This window comes from Nuphar pumila, chromosome 7, assembly GCF_984573655.1.
Source record: "Nuphar pumila chromosome 7, dmNupPumi1.hap1.1, whole genome shotgun sequence".
NCBI classification, from domain to species: Eukaryota; Viridiplantae; Streptophyta; class Magnoliopsida; order Nymphaeales; family Nymphaeaceae; genus Nuphar; species Nuphar pumila.
Window position 1 is genome coordinate 76,415,233 of NC_143255.1, and position 6,920 is coordinate 76,422,152.

Here is a 6,920-nt window from a genome sequence, read left to right on the forward strand (position 1 = left end):
CGACCAGTAAAAACTGGATTTAGGAAGTACGACCAGTGAAAACCAGACTTAGAGGGTTCGACCAGTAAAAACTGGATTCAGAAAGTTTGACCAGTAAAAACCAGATTTAGGAAGTTCGACCAGTAAAATTGGATTTAGGAAGTTCAACCAGTAAAAATTGGATTCAAAAAGTTTGACCAGTAAAAAATGGATTTAGGAAGTTCGATCAGTAAAAACTGGATTCAGAAAGTTTAACTAGTAAAAACTGGATTCAAGAAGTTCAACCAGTAAAAACTAGATTCAGAAAGTTCGACCAGTAATAACCGAATTTAGAAAGTTTGATCAATAAAAATCAGATTTAAGTGGTTCGACAAGTGAAAATTGGATTTATGGGGTTCGACTAGTGTAAACTGGATTTAAGGGGTTCGACCAATGAAAATTGGATTTAAGGGGTTCGACCAGTGAGAACTAGATTTAAGGGGTTCGACTAGTGAAAACTGGATTTAAGGGGTTCGAGCAGTGAAAACTGGATTTAGGAAGAAGGCTTAACTCGAAGATGGATTTTGGCAAGATTGGCGAAAATGGTTTTGATAAAAGACTTGACCCGAAGGTCAAATTGGGAAAAGACTGGCATTTTAAAAAGTGCTTGTTGATTTATGATGAGAGATTTTCAATCTTCACCCTCATAATGACTTGGACAACTGCCGGGTCTCAAGATTTGTCCCTTGTCCTGAATGGGTAAATACATTTGATGCAAACAAATGCAGATAAATGCAAATGAATGATGAAAGATTTTGTTTAATCCTGCGTGCATACAGGGCATTTTGAAACAAAGACAATTTTTTTTTCAAAAAAAATGCCCCAGTGTAACTGGGGAGTAAGATATTGGACGAAAGGATAAATAATTGATATTCGACGAAAGCTCTTTGAAGATAATACGGGAAAGATTAATGATGCACTTCTTGATTGATTCGGGAGGCACTCTGAAAGAGGTCACTCCTTATAAGAAGACACTAAACATTTTGCAAAGGAGAAATATAAAAGATGGTGCCAAGCCATGAGAAAATTGATAAAATTATTAATGCATGGAAGAGAGAAATAACAGATTAATAAGAGAACTGGGACTACATTGCCCCTTCAAAATGACAGAAACAAAATAAAGGAAGTGATATAGCATTGGCATCATCTTTCTTCTTCGCATCCAGAGAGGATGTTAGTGAGATAGTTGGTTGATTCTCCTCCTCGTCAATAAGATTTTTGTCAATGCAATCCTGCACAATGTTCTTGAAGATGAAGCAACATTCGATATCATGCCCTGTTGTTTGATGAAACTTGCAAAATTGATCTTTCCATTTGCCCTTTGTGACAGGAGGATCAACAATCTTTGGGAGTTTAACTGTTCCCTTGACCAGCATATATTCAAGGATCTTTTTGAGAGGCTGGTTTAGAGGAGTAAATTCACGATCGTAACCCCAACCATCTTATTTTACCTTTTGTTGAATGCTTGCTTTTGGCTGGGAGCTGGAATGGAAAGACTTGGTGAGGACGGTTGGTTGATCCTCTTCTTCATCCTTAATGAAGGGACTCTTGTCGATATGATCTTGAATGATGTTCTTGAGAATGAAGCAATGTTCGTTGTCATGTCCCGTTGCCCGATGGAATTTACAGAATTGATCTTTAAATCTTCCTATAACGACGGGAGGATCAGCAATTTTTGGAAGTTTAATCCTCTAAAAGGTCAACATATACTTGAGAATTTCTTCACGCGGTTGATCAAGCGGAGTGAAATCATGAGTGAAACTCCAATTGTCATGCTTTGCTTTTTCTTGAGTGCACGATTTCTGGCAAGAGCTTGATTGGAGAATCATGTTATCTTGCTTGAAGGTATCTCCCATTTTGCCTCCATTGCTGCTTCTGCTGGTTTTAAAACTTTTCGTGTTGCTACCCTTGCTAGTGATACTCTTAGAGAAGGAGACAAATGTCTTTTCTTTAATGGAAGCCTTTTCGGGACTATCTTCAGCTTGCTCGGACATCATCTTAATCATCATTTTCTTAAACAACAGATATGCAGCGAGATCAATGTCATCCCTGTCAGTCTCACTCTGTCCTCTGGCAGATCTTGGAGAATTCATCTCTTCTTGCTTGCTGTTGAAATCACTGATGCACTAATATGGTGGTGTCTTCTTGCCTGATCTGATCTGAACTACTTGGGAATACTGATGCTCTCTACAAAATAAAATGAACAATTTAGATTTGAAGAATAGTTTTAGGAAAAAATTAAATAGAGGAAAATATTTGATGAGAGTTAGGTTGACAATTTGGAGGATATCCCATTACCAGGGATTGGGTCGTTGCTGGAATCACAATAATTGCATTGTTATTCTTTGTAAAAGCAATAAACAACTAAAATGTGCCTTGTTACCTAGGCGAGGTCGTCAAACCATAAAAAAAAGATTATTTATAGAAGATGAATGATTTTATTAATAATAGACTTGACAGAGAGGGGGCGGACAAACAATTCGCCACCACTCATGATAATCAGAAGATACTCAAGGACCAGAAAAAACAGTGAGAGTGACAAAAAAAACCCTGCTATGCTTGGCAGAATGGTATGTTCCGGACCACTAAGTGAACATTAGATCAAACTCTGGTACAATGCCTGACAATAATCGAGTTTCAATGTGCTTCTATCTGTACGAGAATCGTCTGATACATCACTCTGTCTGATAATAAACTGAGAAGAAAGGTCCAAGTAACTTGAATCGCTTTTCATATGCATAAGTGTACCAAGGGAGTGACTCCTGACGATCGAAGTAATCCCACAGAACTTCTTCTTCATGGAGGTGTGATCATGCAAAATTTCTCCTCTCGATTCTCCTCTTCCTTCTCTTTGCCTTTCTAGCCTCTATTCCCTTTTGAAGGGGAATAAAAGATAGAAAAGAAGAGAGAAAAGAAAAGGGATAAGAGAGAGGAACTCTTTTGCAAGGTCTCATTTGACCAAAGAAATATTTTGAAAATCACTCACCTCCGTTTTGAAAATTTGCGGAAAAAAAATGGAGAGACGGGATTCGCTCATCAGTACGAGGTTCGACCGTTTCTGGCACCTTTACCAGGGGTAATCGAACCAAGGATTGAATTTATGCCTTTTGCTTTGCTAAAATATCATCTAAGAATTTATTCCAAGTCTAAAATGCACAAAGAATCATGCTTGTACAATGCAAATGCAAATGCAGAAATGTATGCTTTTAAGAAAGTATTTTGGAAATTTGGGATTTTCCAAGTGTTTCTGAGATGAATTTGATAATGGAGTGAAGAAATTGTTTTTGAAAGTTGAATCTAACTTAGAATTTGAGATAGATCTGAAAAGATATTTGAAGTTCTAAGTCTTGAAATAATCAGAGTTGGGAAAATAAATTTTGAATTAAAAAAAATAAAGAGAAAGGGAATTTAGAATTGAAATTTTTGAAAATAGGAATGAATTTTCAAAGTCATAATAGACTTTGAATTTGGATCGATTTTGAATCCAATACCTAAACAGGAATTGAATTTGAGTTTAGACTTGAGAAATGGATTTGAAATTGGCTTTGAAAAATGAAAATTGAAAATAAAATTAGATTTGAAATCTGGAATGGAATTTTGATCTGAAATCTAGCATTCAAGATGGAACTAAATTCGAAATCCTAAATTGAATTGGATCCGAAGTCTAGAATCCAAGATGGAATTCAATCCGAAATCTGGAATCCTAAATTGAATTGGATCCAGAGTCTGGAATCCAAAATGGAGTTGAATCCAAAATCTGGAATCCTGATTGGAATTTAAATCCGAAGTCTGAAATAAAAAATAGAGATTGGATTTGGAAAATCCAAATGAGACTTTGAAGATGGATTCTGGATCCGGTTTTGAATTCAAAAAGTGGGTTTTTAAACTTAGGGAAAATCAAAATTTTAAAATTTAGAATCAATCTCAAAACCTTGATTTTGAATTGAGAATCAAGACTCAATTAAAGATAAAGGATAAGCTTGATTTTAAAGTTTGAATTTGAAATCAGAAGATGAATCAAGAGTTTCAAAGTTAAATTGAACTTTGAAATTTGATCTGAAATGCTAAATTGAATTTGAAATTGAATGAAAATAATTTTGAGTTTTGAATTGGACTTTGAAATTGGATTTAGATTGGAAATTGAATTTGGAATATAGAAATGAATTTGAATCTCAAAGTCAAATTGGATTTTGAGACTGATGATTGAATTTTGAAATGAGATGGAAAGATGAATTGAAATAGAATTTGAAAATTGGTTTGAGAAATGAAGAAGATATTTGAAGAGTTATCTTAAAATTCACTTGGATTTTTGGAATAATATGAAAAAGATTTTTGAAAAATATGATGTAATTCTATCCTAAATGATGAAATGATTTAAAGAATTTTGAAATTGGATTTGAAAAACATATTTCATTCTTTAAATAAATTGAAATAAGATTGAGGATATAATACATCCCTGACTATGGTCATTGAATATATTATATAGTAATCATATTTAAATTCGAGTGAAGAATAAAATATATTTTGGTGCCTTTATAGAGTTTAAAATGAAATTAACTCTCAATATATCCTGACTATTGCCATTGATATATATTTTGAGCAAATTTTAAATTAAACTTTAATAAAGGAAGAAAATATTTGAAAATATGAGGATTTTTTAAGGAGATCCAGTGTGGATCCAATGTTATTCCATAAAAGATGAAAATCCTAAGTTTTGTTCACACCCTGACTATGGTCATTGATGCAAATCATCAACTTAGGATTTAATCACCTTTTATAAAATGGTGCACGTGCCATTCGTGTTTCCATTTGTGACATTTAAAATAAAAGAGAAAAATGATATGAAACAAACATTTCTAGAAAATATATATGCTCATACATTCTAATCTAGTGCAAGGAATATAAACTTCTCATTATAACCTAGTTATTACATTGTTGGAATGGAAATCACAATTTCTAAGCTAAGAAGAGAAATAACCTTTTTCATACATTTCCTGCAAAAAACCATGGTTAGCATAAAATAATAAATACATGTGGAAAGAGACATTATTGTGGACTTGGAATACAAGTGATGCAATAACCATGTATGGCCTAAATGAAGAATGCACCTGATCACGCCTAGATGACATATGAAATACCCTTTTGGAGAAAAAAATGTGCATACAAGATGAAGATGCAGGAAGTAAGTATGATGACTACTTGGGCTTATAGAAGTGTATAAAGCTATAGCAACATATCTATGAATGATGAAATGATGCCACGTTGTACACTAACTAAGTGTGCCTATGTGATGTGTTGTGAAGTGAAAATTGGATGTTTTTATATGAATAGTGTACTGAATTCAAAACCAGATTTTTGCACCAACTTGCACTCATCATTTTATGTGCACTTTTTTAAAATTTTCCCAAAAAGTTTTATTCTATTCTATTTATCTGGGTGTTAACTGACTGCAAACCAAAAATTAGCTCATTTTGAGTAGATTTGGTTTGATTTTTAAGCATTTTGCAAAATCAGGTTTTTCGCATTTTAAAATTTTGGGACAAGCAATTTTCAGAATTTTTATAAACTTGAAAAGCTTATGGAGCTTCTGAATGAGTTTTTCAAATCCGTAAAATCTGACAGATTCTTGAATCTGTTAGAAAGAGAACAAAAGAAAAATCAGTAAATTCAAACATCATTTGCCCCTTCAATATCAATGTTTTCGAAAACCTATCAGAATCCAATTTTGCACTACATTGAGGGCAAAATAGTCATTTCACTAATTAGTTGATTTTTTATAGTTTTTCTTGTTTTTTTGCATAATGTTAGTGTATTAACATGAGTTAGCTTAGTTAAAATTAATATTAGTAATTAGTCGAATTAGATTTCGCATTTTAGTTATTTTTTTTCTAATTATAATTTAATTTTAGTAAATTAATTAAAGAATTAGACTTAATTGTAGTTTGACATTATTTATAGTTATTTCCTTTACTAACTTTTTATTTTCTTTTGTTTAGGTTGATAAGTTAGATACAGATCAATAGCTGTATTCAAAATGCGAGTGCAAATGCATGTATGGTGAAAGGATGAAAATACCACTCGTGATCCGTAGAAGACTTAGCACCTGTTTTTAGTTAATTTTCATGTTTGGTTTGTAATTTAATTAGAATTGTAATGTTAACTTAGTTGTATATTTTATTGATATTAATGAATTGAGAATTTTAGAAATAATTGTGAATATATCTCGTTCTCTGAGGATTCGACCTGTACTTGCCACATTCTTGGAAAGTCAATTTTTATTATTTTTGCTTGATGATTTTCCAAAAGATTTTATTGAAAATAAAGTTTTAAAAATACTATTACAAAAGTTCAACCAAATTTTGGCATCATTGCCGGGGATCGAACCCGGGTCACCCGCGTGACAGGCGAGAATACTCACCACTATACTACAACGACTTTGTTTGCCCCTTCAAACTCTGTTTTTTAAAACCTATCAGAATCCAATTTTGCACTACATTGAGGGCAAAACAGTCATTTGACTAATTAGTTGATTTTTGGTAGTTTTTTTGTTTTTCTGCATAATGTTAGTGTATTATCCGTAGTTAGCTTAGTTAGAATTAATATTGGTAATTAGTCTAATTAGATTCGGCATTTTAGTTATTTTTATTCCAATTATAATTTAATTTTAGTAATTAATTATAGAATTAGACTTAATTGTAGTTTGACATTATTTATAGTTATTTCCTTTACTAACTTTTTATTTTCTTTTGTTTAGGTTGAAATGTTAGATACAGATCAATAGGTGTATTCAAAATACGAGTGTGAATGCATGTATAGTGAACGGACAAAAATACCCCTGGCGATCCGTAGAAGACTTAGCATCTCTTTTTAGTTAATTTTCATTTTTAGTTTGTAATTTAATT

The 6,920-nt window shown here is 32.5% G+C and overlaps 1 non-coding gene across 1 annotated transcript; it reads right to left on the reverse strand.

Moving 5' to 3' along the window:
* Window positions 1–6,381: 6,381 nt before the first annotated feature.
* Window positions 6,382–6,453, reverse strand: TRNAD-GUC (transfer RNA aspartic acid (anticodon GUC)). The gene has a single exon. It is a non-coding gene; the product is annotated as a tRNA-Asp (tRNA).
* Window positions 6,454–6,920: the final 467 nt, after the last annotated feature.